Source organism: Sus scrofa, chromosome 1, assembly GCF_054392235.1.
Source record: "Sus scrofa isolate SSC_HxYL_T2T_F1_AM1 chromosome 1, Sscrofa_HxYL_maternal_Yorkshire_Landrace_v2.0, whole genome shotgun sequence".
Lineage (NCBI taxonomy): Eukaryota > Metazoa > Chordata > Mammalia > Artiodactyla > Suidae > Sus > Sus scrofa.
The window spans coordinates 79,681,609-79,708,120 of record NC_139383.1 but is presented as its reverse complement, the minus strand read 5'-3'; the positions used below and the strand labels follow the sequence as shown (position 1 = coordinate 79,708,120).

The window sequence follows — 26,512 nt, the reverse complement described above, 5'->3', positions numbered from 1 at the left end:
AAAGAAAGGGTTAATTTTTTCCCTGACCCCCAAGAACCTCTAAGCTAGTCCATCCCATCCCAGTGGCATTGGGAGGAAGATAGTGTTGGTGACATTTCTGTAGTGACACCTACATGGTAAACACAGACCTGAAGGGAGACTGGCTGGTAACTCTGCTGTGACTCAGCCCCTTACTTATTACATAAATGCAGAATAACCGACAAGCCCTGGTGCCCATATGTCATGGCATCAGGGGAGATGACAGAGCCTGAATCTGGAATCCTACCTTCCTGAGAGAAGCCAATTAGCACAGCACATTCTCAGTGCCTGGCAAAGGCTGCCCAGTGCCGAAAAGAACCATTCTTCCCTAAGCAGATGAAACCTGAGCCTTTTATCTCATGAAGCTAATCACTGAATAAACAGGCGCTTTTATGCTAACATCTGTGTAAGGGCTGCTTCCCACACCACCTTGCTCCTGCCTGCCTGCCCGACCGAAAATCCCAGCAGCGTCTCCAGGCCACATTAGCCTTGGAGGAGCCACATTCCACAGAAGCCTGGGCTCAGGGATTTGTATTTCCTCCCAGGGCCAACCTGCCCCCTTGGTGTGCAGCATCCATGAGCTACTTTGGCAGCTGCAGAGTCTCTTTCAGTGGTCTCCATAGAATTTTCCTGGATTCCAGAGTTTCCTACCCCTGCTGGTTCATGGTTAATTTGCTGGCAGAACTGACTGAGAACAACTCTTGGTTTGCTTCAGGTTTCTTCCTTGCCTAATATAGACCAGTTCATGAAGCAGTTCACACACACTGGTGCCAGATTTATAAAGTGTCAATTGAATTCTGCCCTTGGCCTTCTCTGCCCAACTTCCAGAACTTTCCTATTGTCACTTCTCTTAAAACATAGCCACATTTCCCTTCTAAAGCCCTAGTAAATCCTGCCAGATTAACAGATGGGGGAGGGGAAGGGGAAGGATGATTTCTTATGCATTTTCATATGTAGGCTATAAACAGTCCCTTTTCTCTGAGTTCTTCTTTACAGTGTTCCTGGGGAACCAGAGAAGTTATCATGCTCCAGGTTTTACAAGAGGAAAAGCAGAGACCATTCTTTTTTTTTTTTTCCTGCTGCCAAAAAACCAAACCAAAACAAAAAAACAACCCGAAATGAAGTGAGTTGGAAATGAAGTCCAAGGAGCCAAGTCCTTCTTGCCTTTCAGCTCAACAGTTGGTGATTTGCTTGATTATATTTTGCTCAGCCCCTCCCCCAAATCTCATAGGCGCAGACTCATTACCCCATTAGGATTTGGCTGGAGAGGCTAAAGGGACAATGAGAACAGAGACGAATCTGGTTAGGCTTGCCAGAGTTAACAGCCTCTTATGTGCAGTAAAACCAGACTGCATTTTTGATGGACCACATTCTCATTGCATTTAAACAGCCTTGGAAATCTTCCATGGCTGCTGATTTCAAATAAGAAAACATCCTGCAGGGAAGTATAGCAAAGACTGTCCTTTGGGCCTGCCTGTAACATACGTGGGCGCAGTGTAAGCATGCAAATGGAAGCCCATGTGCCACATGCTTAAATACTTAAAAGTTATGACTCAAGCTTGAAAACTCTTAGGTAAAACATAAAATATGTTCTATCCTCCCTCCATGATAAACATTTTTTATTGATAATCTGGAGGTTGGGTTCAAATTTAGATTTCTCTGACTTCTTAGAGTTTTATTTTGAAACACACTGGCCAGAGAGGGCTGGCTTCTCATTGCCCAGCCTATTGCCTCTGGTCCCAGGCTCACCTGCTTCTCTTTTCATTATGGCTCAGACTGCGATGTGCATGGCCTCTCAAACTCATGCAGGACCTTCTGCCTCATGTGTCCAAGTTCCTTTGACCCTCCTACCATCAGCCCCTCAGGGTCCCTCCTTGGCCTAGAAGTGTGCCCATTTTGCACTCCAGCGGTCAGACCCAGCAGAGAGGCTTCACACAGATCCTGAAAGTCAACTCTGGCTGGTTGAAAAGGGAATTCCAGGATTCTGGGAAACCAAAGCATAGTTGAGATTGTGTGGGGAGGGAATATTCCTTTGGCTCCAAGGCTGCTTCTTCCCATGAAGAGACCCACTGTGAGAAGCCAAGGCTGGGCCTTATAAGATGCAGGGCACAGAGCAGTTAGCCTTCTTGTTTGGGTTTATGGATAGTATGTATAAAGTGGGTCCTTTACAAGAAGACGTTTCACTTAGAAAGTGGAGACTTGCTACAGTGTCCACTACAGTATAGTAGTTAAGGTACAATGGGATAATGTGCTCTTTACTTCATATGTTGAATGAGTGTCTAGCTGTGAAGGTTCTCAATGATGGATGCATAGTGACATCACTTGGGGAAGATTCCTATGACCCTATGCATAGAGATTCTGATTTAATTTGTTTAGGGTGGGCTCCAGGCATCAGTATTTAAAAGATTTTTAAAAATAGTGACGTATAATTGATGTATAATATTATATAGGTTACGGATGTACTATATAGTAATTCACAATTTTTAAAAGTTATGCTCCATTTATAGTTATTGTAAAATATTTGCTGTATTTTCTGTGTGGTGAAATATATCCTTATAGCTTATTTTCTATATAATAGTGTGTACCTCTTAATCCTTTACCCCTATATTTCCCTTCCTACTATCTCTCTCCTCACTGGTAACTACTAGTTTGTTCTCTATATCTGTGTCTGCTTTATTTTGTTATATTCACTAGGTTGTATTTTTTAGATACCATGTATAAGTGATATCATGCATCATTTGTATTTCTTTGACTTATTTCACTTAGCATAATGCCCTCTACAAATGGCAAAATTTCATTCTTTTTTATGGCTGACTAGTATTCCATTATATGTATATACCCCTTCTTTATCTATTCGTCTATTGATTGCCACTTGGCTTGCTCCCATGTCTTGGCAATTATAAACAATGCTGCTATGAACACTGGGGTACATGCATCTTTTCAAATTAGTGGTTTTGTTTTTTTCTGATATGTACCCAGGAGTAAAATTGTTGGATTATATGGTGTTTCTATTTATTGTTCTTTAAGAAACCTCCACAGTGTTTTCAGTGCTGGTTGTACCAATATACATCCCCACCTATAGTGTATGAGATTACTTTTTCTCATGTCCTCACCAACATGTGTTATTTGTGTTCTTTTTGATGATAGCCCTTCTGACAGGTGTAAGGTTATATCTCACTGTCATTTTGATTTGCATTTCTCTAATGATTAGCAGTGTCGAACATATTTTCATTTGCCTATTGGCCATCTGCATTTCCTCTTTGGAAAAGGTCAGCTCAGTTCTGCCCATTTTTTAATTGGGTTGTTTTTTCAATATTGAGTTGTATGAGCTATTTATATATGTTGGATATTAACCCCTTATCATTCACTTCATTTGCAACAATTTTCTCCCATCAGTCAGTTGTCTTTTTGTTTTTTCAATGGTTTCTTTGCTTCAGGGAAAAGTATTTTTAAAAAGCTCCCAGGTGATTTTATTTGCAGCCAAGATTGAGAACCACTGGGTCCAGTCTAAAAATTTTTGCTCTCAAATCCCAGGATAACAGGGCCTTGTGCTGTAGCCTACAATTAGCTCTTGTGCTCAGAGCAGTGAGTAAGACTGATTTATATAGGATCTGCTGGGAGTAGGTAGAGCTCTTAACTGGCATCTCCACGCTGGATAAAATTTAAAATATTTAATATTTAGCAACCATTGCAATAATCAATTCAAACAGATTCCAAATATAGAATACTGACTGGCCTCGCCATTGTCTGACAGATTCATCTAGTTGTTCCTTCCAGAATTCACCTAGAATGGGACAGTGCTGTGTACATTTATCAAGAATGGATGCTATGTATATATTTATTAAGAAGGTAGTGGATCTGGGACCCAAACTCAGGTCTTTCCACTCCAAATCCCGAGTTCTATCAACTCCAGCAGGCAGCTTTTCCTAGCACTTCGGGTTAGCACAAATTCAGTTATTTAGTCTATAACAATGGCATAAGACAGAACACTCAAAGGAAGATATATTACTGGCCTTACATAAAACACTATCTACTAAACTACCTAGTTTAAATCTACACAAGAACAAAGAGGGAAACAATTCCTTAGATCCTTATTTGAATGACATTTGTTTCTGAGTTGAGTAGTCAGCTTTTTAATTCTGAAGTTTATACATAAATTCTGACCTATACTCAGAGCTGTGCTTACTCTTAACAATGGGTTGCACTCAAGTCTTGCAAATATGAGATCCATGGTTTTAAGATTTTAGCTATGCACATTAATGTGACCCCTGTAAGTTTAAGTATCTGATACTTACATGATGGTATTTACCTTAAAATCACAAAATCACAAGACATAAAAACATCTTTCATGGTCATCTAGTCTACCTCTGTTTCTGGGAAAGTCTGCATGTAAGCCATCCCAGAGACAGAACTTCCCCACTTGAAATACAGTTTCATTCTCTACTCAGCAGGGGAGCCATCTATTCAAAGCCCAGGTCAAGGCCTGTCTTTGTGTCAAAGTAATTCATTGCAAGTCTTTCTCTTCAGAAGAGCAGATTGAGGTTCTGGGGAATGGAATTTTATGTAATTTGGGGATTTCCTTTTTATTTATTTATTTTTGTCTTTCTAGGGCCACACTGGCTGCATATGGAGGTTCCCAGGCTAGGGGTCCAATCAGAGCTGTAGCTACCGGCCTACACCAGAGCCACAGCAACACAGGATCCAAGTCACATCTGTGACCTACACCACAGCTCATGGCAACGCAGGATCCTTAACCCACTGAGCGAGCCCAGGGATTGAACCTGCATCCTCATGGATGCTAGTCGGGTTCATTAATCACTGGGCCACAGTGGAGCTCCAGGGATTTCCCTTTTTCATACCACAGAATTAGGTACCAAAATGAACATCTGTTTAGATTGAAAAATAAATCACAATAGACTACTATAGACTTGGAGAGTGAGGTCCCTTTCCTCTAAGATCCCTTTAGGTGACTTTCCAGATAGGCTTGCTTAGAAGGCTTCCTGGTTGCAGCTTGGCTATCCAACCCCACCTTGGAAATTCCACAGAGCCCAGCAGATCCAAGCATCCTCTGGGTAAATCTGCATCTGCTCTTCTGTAAATATGGATGGATATTACTTATTTGCTGATTTCTTTATTTATGTGCCTCCTCAGTCCCAGAGGATGTGAAGGAGAAACACTTGCTCTCTATCTACATTCCAGCAAAGTAGCACAAACTACTTTTGCACAAGGTTCCTTTTCCTCACCACCACTGTTTCTCACCTCTATCCTCACCAAATGTACCTATGACCTGGTAAAATCCTGCTTATTCTTTAATACTTTTCAGGATGCATCTAGACTAATGATTCTCATCTGGTAGCGATTTGGTCCCCATGGGACATTCGGTAATGTCTGGAGATATTTTTGATCATCACAGCTGGGGTGAGATGGGTTGAGGGGGTGAGGAGGAAGGGAGTGTTACCATTAGCATCTGTGGGCTACTAGCATCTAGACACAAAGGATGCTGCTGTCTACCTTAAAATGCACAGGACAGCCTCTCACAAATAGCAAAGAATTATCCAGACCCAAATATCAATTTTGCTGAGGTTGAGAAACCCTGCTCTTTCCCATGTTGAGTACGTTTCCTCTGTGCTTCTTGACCTTTACACAGACTCTTCATTTGCACTCAACACGGTTATAGTCACGTGCACATGTGACTTTCCTCCATTGGATGGTGAGTCCTGTCAAGGCCACCTTTGTGTTGTAGTTACCTTCATATACCTAGACTCTAACCTGGCTTGGCAGTAGTAGATGGTCCATAATGGTCCTTGAAAGGCTGGAGCAACTCTGCTATTACCTGAATCACATAGTTTAGCAAGTTTATCACTTACTGAATTGTTTAAAAATATTTCCACATATAAATTGTATCTCTTTGACAAGACTCTATGCTTCTTGGAAGAAAAGACATGTCTTATAGTTTGTTTGTTTTTTTTTTTCCCCCATTTCTCCACATACTTTTTCAGTACTCAGCATGTTATAGATGCCCAATAATTATTTGTGGATTGACTGGCCTTCTGCCAATTCTTACAAATCTCTATAGATGTTAAAGTGATTAAGAGGGAATGGATTTAATAAGGGAATGTTCCTCATGGAGGTGTACTCAGAACTTATTTTTGAAGAAGGAAAGAAGGAATACTTGATTGGAAAGGAAGGACTCCGTACGGGGTCATAGGAAATTAGAGATAAGTGTTTAACAATGCTTTTTAACCTATTAAGAGAAATGTGAGTTTATATTAAATATCTTCACTGGAATATAATCCACTGAGAGTGGGAACATCTTTACATTCATTGAATGAGCTACTTTTGATAAGACTTTAAAAACAATGTTGTGATTTTAGAAGTAACTAAACTATAGTGATATCTGATTGTCAGTAGGTATGTCTCCCAAATGTTTCCATATATAAAACCAAACCCAACAACAATAGGCACACATTAAAAGGTTCCTTAGGGCCTTGACAACTCCTCAAATAATGATGCTTCAGAGAATGGTGGCTCTACCTGTCTGCGCACCCCTTTTAGTGTTGGACAAAATGGTTTATGGGCTCACATATGAGACGATGCTCTAGGTTTTCACATCCATGATTTCCATTCACTGGGACTGGGAGGGTGATGAGATGCCATCAAACAGGAAATGAGCTCCCCTTACATAGCGTCTTTCTCTCAGTTGCTTAATAGGTGAAAACCACAAGAACACGGAAGCTGCAAAGAAGTCCTGATAGTTTTAAAAATCATGGGGGCACTTGAACATCTGTTCCAAGTCCAATGGAATGGTAACAAGCAGGCAGGAAATAAGCATGGCATCTTACAGATTCTTGATGCTATCCCATTTAAGCCAAATCCTGCAGCTCATCTTTGCTACCAAGGGTTCATCCAGAATCCAGGGATAACAGAGAGCAGCAGAGAGGAGTATCCTAAACTCAAGGCATCCTTTATTTAGACACAGGCTAACTCACTGCTTTATCATTCTCTCATCTTGGTGGACAAGACCAGTTTTATGTCTCAGTTTACCCTCCAGGCTCTCTGTTGAGTCATTATGATATGTTACCTCTATCATCCGATAGCCTGGATATCTCTCATTTTTCCTCTCCTGGTGCGCAAAGCACACTGTGGGTCACATGGTGGGAACCAATAAGTATATCTTGGTTGATTAATTTTTTCAGTGCTTCATGTCAATAAAACCGGGCCTCCACACTTTCTCCATCACAGGTCCATTTCAACTTGTCCAAGACATCAAATTACATTGATGCTAGATAAATGGTCACTGAAGGAGATTCTTTTCTCTCTCTCTCTCTTTTTTTTTTTTTTGGTTTTTAGGGTGGCTCTTGCAGCATATGGAGGTTCCCAGGCTAGGGGTTGAATTGGAGCTACAGCTGCTGGCTTTCGCCACAGCCAAAGCAATTCGGGATCTGAGCCATGTCTATGACCTACACCACAGCTCACAGCAACATTGGATCCTTAACCCACTGAGTGAGGCCAGGGATTGAACCCGCATCCTCATGGTTACTAGTCGGATTAGTTTCTGCTGAGCTGCAATGGGGAACTCTGAGAGTCTAACATTTGCTAACATTATTCACTTACCTGTTAATAAACACACCTCTACTACCTTGCTTAGTTTAGATGATTAAGGAAGCTGATTAGAAATCCTTACCTAATTTGAGTTATATTTCTTTTCAAACACATGAGTAGAGGCTTGTGTAGAGTATGGTTAGCTATTGATTTTATCCATTCCCGGGAAGCTTTCTCATCTCCCTTATTGTCTAACAGATATGGTACCTCCAGCCTTAGGGATAGGCAGTAATAAGACTGGCCAGATATTCCCCCAGCTGGCAAGTTACAGTTAAAGTTGGGGCACATGAACAAGCAGGGCCAGACTCTTTCTTTGGTTTTGTTACATGGGCACCAAAGGAGAAAGGAGTGACATCTTTCTTTTGTCATGACTGAACCACTGAACCATTACTGAGTGGATGTGAATCTGGAACTTCCTTCAGCCAGTCTACACCACGCCACAGTAATGCAGAATCCTTAACCCAGTGAGTGAGACCAGGGATTGAACCCATGTCCTCATGGATATTAGTCTGGTTCATCACTGCTGAGCCACAACTGAATTTTCCCCTTTATTTTTTTTACTTATTCATATGAGTTGATTGTTTGCCACTGACAATCAACAAAATGCTCTTTGACATTATCTGTGGAATATCCAGTGGACTCTCCAAACCAGCTTACTCAATTAGGGACCAGATATATTTTATCAGGTTTTCTTTCCTTAGAAGAATTTTGCCAACTGAGTGGTCTCCAGATTGGAGAAGTGATGGACTTTTGCTGCTATGATTGTTATGAGCATTAAATCAATCAATCATGTAAATCTCTTGTTATTTAGCACATGGTTCTAAGAGTTTCTTATCTCTCATCTTCATTATCGTCATCCTAAGTGTTTATGAAAAGTTACTGAGATAGGGACTAGGTTGAGAAATTGCCTGGAAGCCAGAAAGGGGTAGGTCCATATGCTCTGCAAAAATACTTTGCAGATAGGATTAGCGATTGAGTCTGTATGACTATAGTATATGGAGCAGAATATGCTTCAGAGATTTTTGCTGTTTTTGTTTTAAGAAGTGTTCTGTCTTTCTCTTAGTATTCTCAGGGCCTTTCCAGTCAGTTACATAAGTTCATTTGGGGGGAGTTGGCAAGGTTTATTTTTCATGGAAAAACAATATATCACTTTGACTACATATGCATGTACAAGAGGTAGCTTACTGATCTGGGCTAAGACACCTCCCCCCAAACCAACATGATACTATCCTTTTTCATGAGCTGCAGTCCAGATAAGAAATAAGATCACTTTAAAAAATAAAGTAAAAATTTCTGTCACCTCTGGACTGAAGTGAAAATTTTAAAGACATCTAAAAATTATTTTGAAGAAAGCATGAGAATTAGTCATTGAAATTAACCCTAAATTCAGCAAAAGCTGTTGACCTTGTACTTTGTGAGGCTTGCATGTCTATCCTCTGACTCATGAGGCAATTGAAAGCAATTCTGGTGAATAAATTGGTTGTAACAGGGTAAAGAGACCACAGTTACCATAATCTGGGAAAGATTCAGTGACAAGACAGAAGTTGAGAAAATTCAAACTAAGAAAATCAACCATTTTTGCTCCAGAATCAGATGCAAGCTGAAAACATCTTTGTGTTTTCACCCACAATTTCATTTCTGTTCTCACACCCCACCCTCCTTTACAGGAATATTAAGGACCAAGGCTTTAGCAACAGGCTTTGGTTTGGGGGGGTAAAGGGAAAAGTGTTGTGTATGGCTTTTCATATGTTAATAAGTTGATTCCATGACAACCATTGAAAAAGGAGCTTCTGGAGACAAAAGCAGCCGCCAGAGAGAGGATCTGCACTCTTTCCCGGGTGCTGTAAGAATAACAGCCTAGGCTCCCTCCTCTGAAAGGTATCTGATGGCCGCTCGTCAAAGAGCTTTGTTTCAAGAGTGCAGAGTCAGTATATAATTAATGCAGAGTTTTATGAGTCCAGATTGCACCCTCAGTGATGCTTCCCCTTTAAAAGGTTGTGAATAGGAATCTGAAACCTAGAGGATTTGCTTCCAGGAGGGACCTGGGTTGTACATAGACGATCAGTTCTTGTGATCTTGCACTTCAGTTTTAGGTAAAAAGGTCAAGGGCTTTCATCTCTGCATATAACAAGGAATTTAGATCTGGGCCACTGGGGAAGTGCGATGGGAAAGACTTGTTCTCCTCTCCGAGGGCAGCCTTTGAACGTGGGACCATGCATTATCCCCAGTGACAAATTAAGACTGTTGAGGATGCACACAGGAGCTGGCCCTAGGACACCACTGGCATTCCTGGACTTTCTTGACCAATGGAAAGAAATCCCAGCTGGCTGTTTATCCTTCCAGAAACAGCAAGTGACATCCTCATGGCAGATTTCCTAATGTCTCCTACAGCTAAGTTTTTACTTTGACTTAAGTAGTCATACATACCAATTAGCTGTTGTAACAAGCTGGCACAATGCATTCCTTCTAGCTAGTTCTAAAACACTGTTAAGTGTTGCATTCAGGAATAATGCTGACTTTACTAACCTTCTATCCAGCCTTGTTTTTCTCTCATGTGTTTTACCCGGTCTTTGATTGAATTATATTAAATTCCTCTTATTTGTCCCCTTTAAGGAGTTGCCAAAAACTTGCCATGAGTAACTTGTGATACAGTGTTTTCTCTGTTCGGATGGACACAAGAGCTTTCATCACAATGGAATGCTTATGGAATTACATCTTTCAAAGGACACAAACATGAAAATACAACTTCACTCAGAGTCAGGTCACAATGGTGAATAGTGATGCCAAAATGATTACTAAAAGAATTTGCGATTTGCTTTTAAAGTATGGCTTTTGGTCTTAACTGTAATTCATGTTTTTTTCTCATAAACTTCATGGACTTGCATGAATCTCACTTTCATGCTATTAGTGACTATAGTAGTGTTGTTTGATGAAAAGAGAAGAGATATTGTAGCTAAGAAGAATCAGAATTTGAGATCTGACAATATTGTTACCAAGAATGTATCAAAAAATATGCCTGTTTTCTTAAAATAATCTTATTTCCAAATGCATATTTTACTCAGTATTTGCAGTATGAAATTTACCATTACCCAGTATTTTGGTAAAAATCATTAAACCATTAATTTACTCCACAAACTTTTAATAAGGTCCACAATAGTGGACCAGAATTGGACTAAATTCTATAGGTACACAATATTTTCACTTTTCTGGAAAAATTCATAGTTTAGTGAAATGAATAATTATATCAATAGATAATTACAGCATTTTTTATATCTCATCAATTCTGAAATTAAGATTTGATGTGGCTTAAATAGTACATATGAGAAAAAAATAAACATAAAAGAGGATGAATGGGTGAAATAAAATCAAGAAAGGAAAAGAAAATAAGATGAAAGTGTAGACACAGTGTGCTTTAGACACAGACCAGAAAATCCTGTATTGTTGCCAGAAGTGATCCACAAATTTAACACTGCCTTTTTTAGTAGCCAATCCAAAGAGTATATTGTTTACAAAATTTACGGTGTGATAAGAATAGAGCCATCAAAAACTAATGATAAGCCTAACTTTTACTTGTATTGAGACAGAAGTTTCCCTGCGGGGTTTGTGCGAAAGAGTAAATATAAATAGTGTCCTGTTGTGGTACATTCTCAACAACATTCCCCAAATAAATGTAATATCATGTCTCTAAATATTTTGGGTACTAATCCTCAATGTGAAACAAGACAGACTAAGATTCAAAGTGCTGACAGTGGTCACTGATCTCCTCTAAGGAAAGCAAAGTAGCCATAGTTGGCTTGGCCACAAAAAACCTTGCTCTGTACCCTGTAGCCTCCCTTTCAACATGTACACACACACACACACACACACACACACACACACACACACACACACACACACACACAAACACAGAGTAACCCAAACCTCCCAATTACAAACATTATGGCCAGAGCTAATTGGCCTGGGGATGGGAGGGACACTTGACTTGAGAGTAACTAATGTTTACAGACTTCCAAGGCCATCTGACAAAAAAGGTTTGCACAGAAAGGGTGATTGAAGCTGAGAGGAAACAACTGAATGTTTTCTTTTGGAGCATTTGAAGTTAAGAGATACACAGAGGGAGGCAATTATTTTGGAAGAGTGAGTGGGAACTAAAGGGCTCAGAGGGAAAAGTTAGGTTGCAGAGGCCAAGAGGCAACTGAGATGATAAATAGGCACAGAGTGAAAAGGACACACAGAGCAAAGGATGAGCTTGTGATTTTGTGTGGACAGAAAGGGTGCAATCGATAAGCTCCTGTTGCCCAGCTGGGGTGGGAGAGCCCATCACTGGGTGGAGGGGAGGGAGGTGCCAGGATTTCTGAATGACAGCAGCTGTCCCAGGGGCTGCCTCACCTGTGGTTCTACTCTTTCTGCAAGGCATGGGTTTGTGCTTATTACTGCAGCTAACCTGAGAGAGCTGCTGACTTTTATCATTGTCAGAAGAAGCTAAGCAAGGGGCTGATAGCACAATTTGAGGTACAACTCCATGCTAGGAATCCTACCAAGAAGTAAACAGTATAGTGCAAACATGCAGTCTCCCAAGGTCTGGCTCGACCTGAGAAAAATTATATATATATATATATATATATGATTGTATTACTTCAGAAGCTCTTCCATCAGTGTTATTACTATGATCTGTGAGTGAGTTCTTCATAAGGATTAAATGGCAGAATTCTTTGCACTCTGGAAAGAATATGAAATGCTCAGATGTCTCCTCTAGTTGACGAAGAGTCAAGCTAAATGTTTTGCATATCAACACACTGGTGGATACGATTGATGTCCTTTTGTAGACATTTAAAAAAATGTGGGTACTTTTCCTCTGTTTATAGGTGGATTGATCCACAGTTGGTGGGCTAGGACAACATTTCCTAACAAAACAAAATAAAGTCCCAGGTCTTCAGACACACAAATAAATGGAAATCCAGAAACCCACAGCTCTGGTCCATAAAACAGAGCTACAGTGAAGGTTATCTCTGAACATTTTAAAGTATAATGGGCATGATCGATCCCATGGCCATAACAAAATTTCCATTATAACCCCATGGAGCATCTTACCTGATAGGGCATTATTGGAAAGAACCAATTGAGTTTTAACATTCAACTGCCCAAAACAATGGTTTTGTTTTTAATAATAACATAAATGTCCTTTATGTATTGGGGTCCATCTTGGTCATCAGAGTGATCAGGACTGGAGAGGCATGAATGGAGGACTGGGAAGACACAGGAAGGGGACAAACAATTCATCAGAACTAGAGGGGGCTGGGATGTGACCTTGAACCATGATAAGCACGGGCCATGGAGAACCCACAGACTGAGCCCTGATGGTGCAGGCCTAGCTTAAGGCCTATACTATAGCAGTCTTTCTGCTTCTCCCTCCACTTGGCATGGAAGAGTAATCGCAATGCTGACACAATCATATGCAGAAGTGGCCGAGGCAGAGGAAGGGACTGATGCAAAGCCAGTGCAAAAACAAGTATTGCACGTATGATATAAAAGGAGGGGGTATCTGAACCAGATTCATGGAAGACCCTGACTGTTCCAGCAAATTCAAGCTGACACAACACCCAGTAGTTCTTAATCAAGATGGACATCAAATCATATATGGAAAACTTTCAAAATGTGTATATCCAAACCACATGCCAGAGGAATTAGATTCTAAAAGGTTAGGATGGGATCTGAGCAATGAAGTTGAGTAATGCTTTCCAAGTCATCCTGATCTGCTTCCTGATTAATAGGCTCACAAGACCAATCCCTAGTGAGAAACCAACTCCTAGATGCAAATGTCAGAACCTCTTTGGGATCTTATCCCTGTGTAAGTTGGAATTTACTTTGTATGTATCTGTGCTTAATTTAATTATTTAGACAACTACGCAGTACAAATCACAGGATTAGGCCTTTATTAAGTTCCTAATTCAAAGAAGCCATTCAAACACTGGGCTCATCCTGTTACATGAATGGGAAAAAAGAAAACAGCCTTTTGGATTTAACTGATTTTGTGAAGTAAAAGAATTCTCAATAATGACTTTACTATTTTTTTCCTATTTTTCCCCTTAACTTCCCTTTGGTTTGCTAAATCAGGTCAATTGACTTTGAGAAGTAATTAAGGTTTCTAATTTATTAGCAAGATATTGAGGGACAGAGCATAAGAAGAGAAAGTTTCCAAATGCTTTTGATATTATTAATTTAGAGAAGATTTCCTATTTTTTAGAGGCTAAAAAAGGAAACTACCAAAAGATGCTACTTTTCAATTCCCTGATTAGAAAAATTTCTCATATACATCTCTGCCATGGATAGACTATTAGGCTTGATATCAAGAAAATGATTTGTTTCTTCATATTGTTGGGCATTTCTTATCTTTTTAAAAAACCTTGACTGTATCTGTCTAAAAAAATAGATGAAATTGATCTGCCATATAGAGGATTTTCTAAAGTAGGACTACGATGAAATAAACTATAATATACTGCCATCCATAGTCTTTGACCTTGTAGGAGTTTGATAATTATTTTTCTTTGCCTAACTTTGGAAAATTAGGTTAAAACAGAGAATCATGAAGGCTGAGATTGAACTAAGGCATTCTTTGAATAGGATGCTATGAATAGAACTGGTTTTGGTCACTGCGGAATGTTCTCTCTCTAGATGACTTCTCCAGTGTAACAGGTTTCATATTTTGAATAAAATGTACATACAACTGCACATTTAAAATTCCAAATACAGTTTTTAGTTTTACTTTGAAATGTTTCTGTACATGGAAAGTGAAGGAAAAAACTGAGGCAGCTGCCTGAGTAATTCCAGCCGAACCCAAAAGAGACTATAATTGTGTGGATTATTATCCATGAAAGTGGTCTTTAGCCTAAATTATCTAGATAATTGCTACAATTCTGTTCTATTTTGTATACAAAGAGATCACCTTAGTATTGGGGAAATGTGAGGGATGGTATTCCAGCAAATTTTAATTTCAAATTATTCTTTCATGAACTTCCTTGCTTCATTGGTTTAATAACTTCATGGAGTTACCTTTACCTATCTCTCTTCTCCCATTTGCTGTACCCTATTAGAGAAGGAGGTGATGTATACTATTTTATGCTGAGTTTTAAAACAAAAGATTACTAGTACTTTGAAAATATTTCTTGGGGGACCAAGCTGTTTACATTATTCCTGAGGAGCTAAGAATTGGTGATAGGAGGATTTTCTGACCTCAGTTTCTTTTTTATGAATCTTAATGTAGTCTTCTAAAAAAAAATCAGCTCTAATATATATATATATATATATATATGTAAAATATATATATTATATATATTATAAGGTCTATATTTTTTTTACCCAAATGAAAACATTGAAGATTACTTAACAACTAAAACCTATGGATGAAAATGAAAAATACTCTCAAATATATAAATGTTGTATCTACAAACTATAAGACAGGTATTTTTAAATATTCAGAAATTTGGAGCTATTATAGCTAGAGCACCTGAATGTTAGATTAGAACATCAGTGTATTTGTTTTGTAGGCCATGTCTACCCAGAATGAGTGTATTTCAGGACAGTAGTTTCTGTAGGATTCTAATTAGGTATATTTTGAAGTCTGAAAGATATGTGTGTCTAACATAGGAAGGTAGTTGGAAATTGAGAGAAAATGGTGTGTTGGAACAAGTCCTACACTATGACTTAAAAAACCTGAGGTTCTCTGCTAGTGAGTGGTGGGGACTTTGGAAAAGACACTTTGCTTGTGCTTCAGGATTGTCATCTGGGGTGTTATAATGAGTTTGGATGAATACACACATTTTTACTCTTTTTTTTTTTTGTCTTTTCTAGGGCCGCTCCCACGGCATATGGAGGTTCCCAGGCTAGGGGTCTAATCGGAGCTGTAGCTGCCGACCTACCCCAGAGCCACAGCAACGTGAGATCTGAGCTGCGTCTGTAACCTACACCATAGCTCATGGCAACGCCGGATCCTTAACCCACTGAGCAAGGCCAGGGGTCGAACCTGCAGCCTCATGGTTCCTAGTTGGATTCGTTAACCACTGAACCACGACGGGAACTCCCCAACCACGTTTTTACTCTTGTACAAGAGAGCTTCAGAAAGAGGAATGATAGGAGCTCCCACTGTGGTGCAGTGGGTTAAAGATCTGGCATTGTCCCTGAGGTGGCCCGGGTTTGATTCCCCAGCCTGGCACAGTGGGTTAAGGATCTTCTAGTGTTGCCACAGCTGTGATATAGGTAACAGCTGCGGCTTGAATTTGATCCCTGGCCTGGGAACTTCCAGATGCCAGAGGTGCAGCTGAGGAAAGAAAAAAAAGAAAAGAGAGGGAAGCTAAAGGACAAGCTGAAAGGAATAGCTAAAGATTAGGGCAGAATAACAGAAGAAAAAGAGATAAAATGGAAGAGGGCAAAATGACAAAAAGGAAACAAAGAAGTAACTATTAGTTTATTATCCTTCAAAAGGAATATGCAAGGAGAGGGGAAACTCCAAAAGGAAAAAACAAAACAAAACTGAACAATAAGAACTTCCTGCATTTTCTGAACGGGGAGATGAAATTAAGAAGATCCTTAAAGGCAGGTTCCAAAATGTGAGCTCAGAGGGCTGAATACTGAACTGCAGACATTTTACATGGAAGTTGATACCTGTATTGGTTAGTGTTGACTAAACTGGTATAACCAATAGACTCAAACACTATGGCTCCACTACAACTGAAGTTTATTATTCACCCCATCCAGAATGGATGTTCCTGTGTTCCAGGATGGGAGGTGGGGAGAGGACTCCATCTTTCAGGGAACTAGGGTGATAGCAACTCTATCACTTTGAATATGTGCTGAACACAAATGCTCTGGTAATCAACATCCCAGGCAGGGGGAGGGGAAAGTATCTCATGACATTTTATACTCCAGGCTGGAAAGAAAACACACTAGTCACTTCCACATATTTGCCATTGGCTGGAACTCAATCATGTGGCCCCAGCAAAATGCAGAGGATCTTGAGGAATGAGGTGTAGCTGAAAAGGAGAACATACTCTGATAGATGGCGAGCCTTTCTGCCACAGTTACTGACATTTAAAATCCACAGATTTCACACACACAAACACACACACATACACACACACACCAATTTCTAGCTTCATCCCAAATGAAAAGACCTGGAAGTTTTGGTCAGATTCCATATAGCAATATTTTTTTAAATTAATGTATAGTTGATTTACAGTGTCATGCCAATTTCTGCTATGCAGCAAAGTGACCCAGTCATACATATGCATACATTCTGTTTCTCATAGTATCTTCCATCATGTTCTATCCCAAGTGATTGGATAGAGTCCCCAGTGCTGTACAGTAGGACCTCATTGCTTATTCATTCTAAATGTAATAGTTTGCGTCTGCTAACACCAAACTCCTTGTCCATCCCACTCCGTCCACCCTCCCTTGGCAACTACAACTCTCTTTATGTCTGTGAATCTGTTTCTGTTTTGTAGATAGGTTCATTTGTGTCATATTTTAGATTCTGTGTATAAGTGATATCATATGGTATTTGTCTTTCTTTTTCTGACTTACTTCAGTTATTACGATAATCTTTAGTTGCATCCATGTTGCTGCAAATGGCATTATTTTGTTCTTTGTAATGGCCAAGTAGTATTCCATTCTGTATATGTACCACATCTAAATCCATTCATCTGTTGATGGACATGTAGATTGTTTCCATGTCTTGGCTATTATGAATGGTGCTGCAGTGAACACAGGGGTGCCGCATGGCAACAATTTGATGGAGCCAAGTAGTAGCTCCCCTTTGGAAGGCACATCCTATCTCTGGGTTTATACCATTCTTACCCCTTCTACTTCTGTCCCAGGCTTGGCTCTACTTCACTTCATCTAGGCATGATCAACTCATGTTTGAAGGGATTATAATTAGAGGCCTTCCTAGCCAGTATTGAGACCAATATTTGCTTAGCACATTAAAAAAATAAAAACATCTAAAGCAGGGAATAAGAAAAAAAAGCAGCCTTGTAGATATTCTAGTAGTCCTGAATCATAATTTACTTTATGTCAGATTATAATCTTGGGCCAAAATCTTTTTTTAAAATATATGTCTAATGTATGAAACTCAGAGTTACCTTTTTTTTTTCCTATAAATCTCATGCATAATATCATTCCTTTAATGTTCAATTAAAATTATTGTAGTATATATGTTCTATCAATTTCTGCTGTATAGCAGTGACACAGTTATACATATAGCTATACATGTTCCATCGCAAGTGATTAGATATATAGTTCCTTATGCTATACAGCAGGATATCATTGTTTATCCACTCCAAATGCCATAGTTTGCCTCTATTAACCCCAAACTTCCAGTCCATCCAACCCCCTCCCCCTCTCCCTTGGCAACCACAAGTCTGTTCTCCAGGTACATGAGTTTGTTTCTTTTCTGTAGATAGGTTCATTTGTGCCATATATTAGATTGCAGAGATAATCGATACCATATGGTATTTGTGTTTTTCTTTCTAGCTCATTTTACTTAGTATGAGAATCTCTAGTTCCATCCATGTTGCTACAAATGGCATTATTTTGTTCTTTTTTATGACTGAGTAGTGTTCCATTGTGTATATATGTTCCACATCTTCTTAATCCATTTATCTGTTGGTGGACACTTAGTTTTCACGTCTTGGCTGTCGTGAATAGTGCTGCAGTGAACATACAGGTGCACGTCTCTTTTCGAGTGAAACTTTTGTCAGGAGATATGCGCAGGAGTGTGATTACTAGATCATATGGTAGTTATATATTTAGTTTTCTGAGGAATCTCCATACTGTTTTCCATTGTGGTTGTACCAATTTACATTCCCACCAACAGTGTAGGAGGGTTCCCTTTTCTGCACACCCTCTCCAGCACTTGTTATTTGTAGACTTATTAATGATGGCCATTCTGATTGGTGTGAAGTGGTACCTTATTGTAGTTTTGATTTGCATTTCTCTAATAATTAGTGACATTGAGCATTTTACATGTCTGTTGGCCATCTGTAGGTCTTTGGAGAAATATCTATTCAGATCTTCTACACATTTTTCCATTGGGTTGTTGGGTTTCTTTGCTGTGGAGTTGTATGTGTTGTTTGTATATTTTAGCGATTAAGCCTTTTTGGTTCCGTCATTTGAAACTATTTTCTCCCATTCTGTAGGTTGTATTTCTTTTTTAATGGTTTCCTTTGCTGTGCAAAAACTTGTCAGTTTGATTAGGCCCCATTGATTTATTTTTGTTTTTCTCTTGCTTTAGGAGACTGACCAAAGAAAAGATTTGCACTGTTGATTTCAGAGAACGTTTTGCCTATGTTCTCTTCTAGGAGTTTTATAGTGTCTTATCTTATGTTAAAGTTTTTAAGCCATTTTGAGTTTATTTTTGCGCATGGTGTGAAGTTGTGTTCTAGTTTCACTGATTTACATACAGCCATACAGTTTTCCCAGTACCACTTACTGAAGAGGCTTTTTCCCATTTTGTATTCTTCCTTCCTTTATCTTAGATTAATTGACCATAGATGTCTGGGTTTATTTCTAGGTTCTCTATTCTGTTCCATAGTTCTGTATGTCTGTTTTTGTACCAGTATCACACTGTGTTGATTACTATAGCTCTGTAATATTGCCTGAAGTCTGGGAGAGTTATGTCTCCTGCTTGGTTTTCGTTACTCAGGATTGCTCTGGCAATTCTGGGTATTTTTTGATTCCATGTAAATTTTTGGATTGTTTGTTCTACTTCTGTGAAAAATGTCATGGGTATTTTGACAGGAATTTCACTGACTCTGTAGATTGCTTTGGGTCATATGGCCCTTTTAATGATATGAATTCTTCCAATCCAGGAGCATGGTATATCTTTTCATTTCTTTTTTTTTTTTTTTTGCCTTTTCTAGGGCCACTACCATGGCATATGAAGGTTCCCAGGCTAGGGCTCCAATTGGAGCTCTAGCCGCCAGCCTACATCAGAGCCACAGCAATGCCAGATCTGAGCAGTGTTTGTGACCTATACCACAGCTCACAACAACACCGGATTGTTAACCCACTGAGTGAGGCCAGGGATCGAACCTGCTACCTTATGGTTCCTAGTCAGATTTGTTAACCATTGTGCCACGATGGGAACTCCCTCATTTCTTTTAATACTCTTTAATTTTGTTATTAATGTTTTATAGTTCTTAGCATATAAGTCTTTCACCTCCTTAGTCACCTTTATTCCTGGGTATTTAATTTTTTTGGGGTGCCATTTTAAAAGGTATTGTGTTTTTATATTCCTTTTCTAATATTTCATTGTTAGTATACAGACGTGCAACTGACTTTTATCCTGCTAAATCTTGTATCATGCTACTTTGCTGAATTCATCAATCAGTTTGAGTATTTTTTGTGTGAAGTCCTTAGGGCTTTCTATATATAGTATCATGTCATCTAGATAGAGTGACAATTTTACCTCTTTTTTTGTTTAGTTAAAGGTGACCTATGCTATACCTACATTCAGTCCAGAAAAGGGGAGGGGAAAGGAAAGAGCCCAGTTCAAATAGTACTGCATTTAAGAAGACAACCCTGAGGTTGTACTCATCATTACTACTCATATTCTCTTGGCCCAAAACTAGTCACTTAGCCTTAGACAGCTGCATGATGACTGGCAAGTGTAGTCCATGGCTGGCCATGTATGCAAATAAAGGGGGAGTTCCACCACTGAAAGGAGAGGTTGGGTCTTGGCACTAGTCACTACCCCAGAAACCAAGAAAATAACTAGTGGAAGTAGAAATGAGGACGTTCCCATTGTGGCTCAGTGGAAATGAATGTGACTAGCATCCTTGAGGATGCAGGTTTGACCCCTGGCCCCATTCAGTGGGTTAAGAGTCTGGTGTTGCTGTGGTTGTGGTGTAGGACATTGGCTACAGCTCTGATTTGACCCCTAGCCTGGGAACTTCAATATTCTGCAGATACAACCCTAAAATACAAAAAAAAAAATAAATAAATAAAGGAAAAAAAAAGAGAGAAATGGAATTGAGTCTTGTGTAGTCTTTAACAGTTAGCTTTTGCTACCTAGCAAACCTTCCCAAACTTAGCTGCCTGAAACAGCAAACCTTTATTAATCCTCATGACTCTATGTGTTATTTGAGTACTTCTGATCTTGCTGGCTTAACTGGGGCTGCCTGACCTAGGATGGTTTCACCAAGATGACCTATTTCTGATTTACATGGTCTCTCATCCCCTGACAGGCTGGCCTGGACCTCTTTTTATAGGTATCTCAGAGGTGCAGAAAACAACAAGAGTGCAAGCTCCAAAAGATAAACAGTTTTCAAAGCTCTGATTGCATACATTTGCTGAAGCCCCATTGACAAGGCAAGTCACATGGCTATCCCCAGAGGTAAGGAGTGGAAAGACAGATACTATCTCATAATAGCAGAAGTAGCCATATCACATTTCAAAGAATACTTGTAGAGAAGGGAGGAAGTTTGTGATTGTTTTTGTAGCTTATCACAGCTAAGACGCAATCCACTAACTCTGAGGATTCAATTTTTTTTTTTTAATGGGAAACATAGAGAGTGTTGGTTACTCAGGCTCATCTGTTGAATGGATGTCAGATGGGTGAGTTCCTATTTTTTATGATATTTGCTCCTTAGAAGAGAAACAACTGCTTACCTCTCCTCCTACTCAGAAATAGGGAAGGGCTTTTTTAGATAAGAACTCAAAAGTATGAACCACAATAAAAAAAAATTGATGAACTGGCTACCTGGAGATGAAGTACTTTCTTTTCTTTCTTTTTTTTTAAATAATGAATTTTATTACATCTATAGGTGTACAACAATCATCACAATCAAATTTTATAGCACTTCCATCTGAAACCCTCAGTGCACACCCCCCCCCACCTTCCAACCTGTCTCATTTGGAAACCATAGGTTTTTCAAAGTCTGTGAGTCAGTATCTCTTCTGCAAAGAAGTTCATTGTGTCCTTTTTTTTAGATTCCACGTGTAAGTCATAGCATTTATGTTGGTGTCTCATTGTCTGACTGACTTCACTTAGCATGATAATTTCTAGGTCTATCCATGTTGCTGAAATGCCATTATTTCTTTCCTTTTAATGACTGAGTAATATTCCGTTGTGTATGTGTACCATATCTTCTTTATCCACTCATCTGTCAATGGACATTTATGTTGTTTCCATGTTTTCACTGTTGTATATGGGGCTGCAATGAACATTGGAGACCATGTATCCTTTTGAGTCATGGTTTTCTCTGGATAGATGCCCAGGAGTGGGATTGCTGGATCAAATGGTAGTTCTATTTTTAGTTTTCTGAGGAATCTCCATACTGTTTTCCACAATGGTTGCACCAATTTACAACCCTACCAACAGTGCAAAAGGGTTCCTTTTTCTCCACACCCTCTCCAGCACTTACTGTTTGTAGACTTTTTGATGATGGCCAGCCATTCTGGCTGGTGTAAAGTGGTACCTCATAGTGGTTTTGATTTGCATTTTTCTAGTAATGAGTGATGTTGAGCATCTTTTCATGTGTTTTTTGGCCATCTGTATGTCTTCTTTAGATAATTGTCTGTTTAGATCTTCTGCCCATTTTCAGAGGGGATTGTTTGTTTGTTTTTTTTGGTATGGAGCTGCAAGAAGGTATTTATACATTTTGGAGATGAATCCCTTGTCAGTCGCTTCATTTGCAAAGATTTTCTCCCATTCTGTGAGTTGTCTTTTCGTTTTGTTTAGGGTTTCCTTTGCTGTGCAGAAACTTTTAATTAAGACCCTTTTGTTTATTTCTCTTTTTATTGTCATTATTGTAGGAGGTGGATCTGAGAAGACGTTGCTGTCATTTAGGTCAGAGAGTGTTTGGCCTATGATTTCCTCTAAGAGTTTTATAGTATCTGTTCTTATATTTAGGCCTTTAATCCATTTGGAGTTTATTTTTGTGTGTGGTGTTAGGGAGTGTTCTAAGTTCATTCTTTTCCATGTGGCTGTCCAGTTTTCCCAACACCACTTATTGAATGGGCTGTCTTTTCTCCATTGCATATCCTTGCCTCCTTTGTCATAGATGAGTTGACTATAGGTGTTTGGGTTTAATGCTGGGCTTTCTATCCTGATGTACTGATCTATCATTCTGTCTTTGTGCCAGTACCATATGGTTTTGATGACTGTTGCTTTGTAGTATAATCTGAAGTCAGGGAGCCTGTTTTCTCCAGTTCCTGTTTTTCTTTTTTCAGGATGGCTTTGGCTATTCTGGGTCTTTTGTGCTTCCAAACAATCTTTAAACTATTTTGTTTGAGTTCTGTGATAAATGTCCTTGGTAATTTGATAGGGATTGCATTGAATCTGTAGATTGCCTTGGGTAGTATAGTCATTTTGCTAATACTGATTCCTCCAATCCAAGATCATGGTATGTCTTTCCATCTGTTTGTGTCATCTTTGATTTCTTTCATCAGCATCTTGTAGTTTTCAGAGTACAGGTCTTTTGTGTCTTTAGGTAGGTCTACTCCTAGGTATTTTACTCTTTTGGGTGTGATGGTAAATGGGATTGCTTCCCTACTTTCTCTTTCTAATCTTTCATTGTTAGTATAGAAATACCGTTGATTTCTGTGTATTAATTTTGTATCCTGTGACTTTGCCAAATTCATGGATGAGCTCTAACAGTTTTCTGGTTGCATTGTAAGGCTTCTCTAGGTATGATGTCATGTCGTCTGAAAGTAGTGATATTTTCAGTTTTTTCTTACCTATTTAGATTCCTTTTATTTCTTTTACTTCTCTGATTGCCGTGGCTGGGACTTCAAAACTATGTTGAATAGTAGTGGCGAGAGTGGACATCCTTGTCTTGTTCCTGATCTCACTGGGAATTCTTTCAGCTTTTCACCACTGAAAATGATATTAGCTCTGAGTTTGTCATATAGGCCATTATTATGTTGAGGTAGGTTCCCTCTATGCCCGCTTTCTGAAGTGAAGTTCTTTCATTAGAAACATAAATAACATGATAAGCTAAGTAAAGATGTGTTGTCTATGTAACATATTTAGCCAAAATGGGTTATACAGCCCTAAACTCCTGAAAATCAATAAGGAAATGATAAACAACTCAATAGAAGCGGGGTGGGGGGGAGAAAACAAAAAACTACCTTGAGTCACTTCACAGAAGAGGAAACTCAGAGGCCAACAGACATAGGAAAAAAGACTCAACCTTAAAAGACATTGAGGAAATGCTAGTTGAACTCTGAATCAAATACCATTTTCACTTCTTAAGATTGCCAGAAATTAAAAAGCCAGACAATGAATGTTGTAAAGGATATGAAGCAATAAGAACTCATGTATTTTGCACAGGAAATAGTATAAATATTTTGGAAAATGCTTTGGCACTGTTTTGTAGAGTTAAAAATTTGAGTGTCCTATGACCCAGAAAATCACTGCTAGATAAATAGAATAATTCCTACCCATGAACACCAGGAAACATGTACCATGATGTTCCCAGCGGAGCCATGTATATAAAAGTAAATGTTTGGAAACAACCTAAATGCTCACTGACATGAGAATACATAAATATTCTTTATTTTTTTCATGCCATGTCAACTATACAGTTGTGGAAGTTAATAAACATGGATGCAAATATATAAATAAATAAACAATAGCTATAAGGATCAATCTGAGTAAAAACAAACTATTTCAACAGGATAGACATAGTGTGGGTACCCTTATAAAGTGTTCACATATGCAACCCATGCAAAAACAATATAGTGCTTAGGGATCCATGTATATGTCATAAAGTGTTCAAAAAATAAATTTCAGGATGGTGGAGTAGGGGCCTGGATGGGCTACATGAGCATGTCAATGGTAATGCAGAGTTTCATTGTGTTGTTATTAATTATACCTTATATAGGTACCTGGGTATATTCTTTGGAATGTACGTATAATTTATAGTTAAGAAAAAAGAGTGGTGGCTTGTGGGTTGATATTTCTTAGAGTTTTTAATTGGGACTTCTAAAAACCTTCCACTAAGCATCACCTGATGGTCCTTTTTTTTTTTTTTTTTTTTTTTTTTTTTTTTTACAGCCATACCTGCATCATATGGAAGTTCCCGGACTAGTGGTTGAATTGGAGCTGCAGCTAATGGCCTACACCACAGACACAGCAACACCAGATCTGAGCCTCACCTGTGACCTATGCCACAGCTCAAGGCAATGCTGGATCCTTAACTTACTGAGCAAGCCAGGGATTGAACCTGCATTCTCACAGACACTATGTTTGGTTCTTAACCTGCTGAGCCACTTCGGGAATTCCAAAGCCCTCTGCTTTAAGCAAAGAGTCTTTGAATTCTTCCATGACTTAAAACAAATTGACAATTAATTTTGCACTCTGCTTCATATTTCAGTGATTAATATTAAGATAAAGCATTACCTTAAACATCTAGTAGAATTTTAAGTTTTAAGGAAATGAATCATTTAATTCTATGATTTCAAGGACTCCCTAGCAAACCATAAAGAATTTCACATGGTAAACACAGGTTTATTTTACTAAAAAACAAAGCAACATTTCAAGTTTTAAATTCTGTGGTTGTTGTAGAACAACGAAGAAAAGTGGAGAGTCTTAAGAAGGAGAGACAAAAAAATTAGCATAACCTTGAAAGTATCAAAGAAAGACAGACCCGTACTTTGTACATATTATTGTTGTGTCATGTATGACTCTCTATGATAATTGCTTGTTTCATGGGCTATGTGCCCTCCTAGACTGAAAGCTCTTTCTGGTAAGAGTTGTCATTTTTCTCTCCTTGTTCCCCAGCAAAATGAGCAGTGCAGATATTGCTGTATAGGAACCCCCTTGGCTCTCTATAACAGCAAGTTCTTTTTTTTTCTTTTTAGGGATGCATCCAAGGCATATGGAGATTCCCAGGCTAGTGGCTGAATTGGAGGTTTAGCCTTTGGCCTATGCCACAGGCACAGCAACGTGGGATCTGAGCCACATCTGTGACCTACACCACAGCTCATGGCAATGCCGGATCCTTAGCCCACTGAGCGAGGCCAGGGATTGAACCTGCAACCTCATGGTTACTAGTCAGATTCATTTCCACTCTGCCACAATGGGAACTCCAATAGCAAGTTCTTAGATTGCCAGTTTGGCAGTAGAGGACACATCCTGGTGCAGGGAGGACCGGAATTGACCCTTTCCTTTGAGAGCTCACGAGTCACAGTTGCCATTTCCTGGTTGGCCTCAGGGAGCTATGCTCTCTTTAGCTCTCCCTGAAGTAAGTGCACATCAGCCTGTCCCTCAATACCACATAATGTGACTAGTAGCCTTTAACAAAATTGTCTTATGTGTGGTGGATAGCAACAGAGAACAATCATTACTCAAAAGTAAGTTCCTACCTGGTTATTGTTGCTCTCCTGTCGTCAGTCCAAATATTTACTGCTTTGCCTAATTGCCCTTTTCCCTTCAGTATGGCAGTGACTGTCTTTCTCCTACCATCCCAGAACATGTTCAAAGATATCTATGTTCTAGGTTTAAGAGAATGTGTTTGCAGAGGAGAAAGGAATCCAGTTTATCCACTCTCTGAATTCTGCCTTTGAAGTCATAATTTTCAGCTTTACAATCTACATAATTTACATATAATTAACAAAGGGACCACCCTTTCCTTTCAGTGAGTTTCAAGGGGACAATCACATGGGGACAATCACATAGGGGCAAAAATGTTCAGTGTGGGTACAAGAGATAGACCAGTATGGGGCAGAGCAGGGGTTGGATGGAGCTTGAGTAGCAGGGTTGGGAAAGTGCATTTTCCACAGAGATGGCTTAATAAGTGTGGGTTGAATAAATGAATTTTAAAGCGCCAGTGAAAATTCTTAGAGTATATTGTGATGATCAGAAGAGGTAGAAGAAAATTGAGAAATGAAAAGG

The 26,512-nt window shown here is 39.2% G+C and overlaps 1 protein-coding gene across 8 annotated transcripts in view; it reads left to right on the top strand.

Annotated features, from left to right (window-relative positions):
• The window catches only part of LOC146406163 (uncharacterized), a 1,231,956-nt gene that overhangs the window by 252,652 nt on the left and 952,792 nt on the right, over positions 1–26,512 (top strand). The window contains exon 7 of one of the 8 annotated variants that reach the window (XR_014807203.1): positions 20,883–21,007. The exons of the other annotated variants lie outside the window; for them this stretch is intronic. The gene's annotated coding sequence lies outside the window, so the exon portion shown is untranslated. The remainder of the gene's footprint in view (positions 1–20,882; positions 21,008–26,512) is intronic. 8 annotated transcript variants of the gene reach the window in all.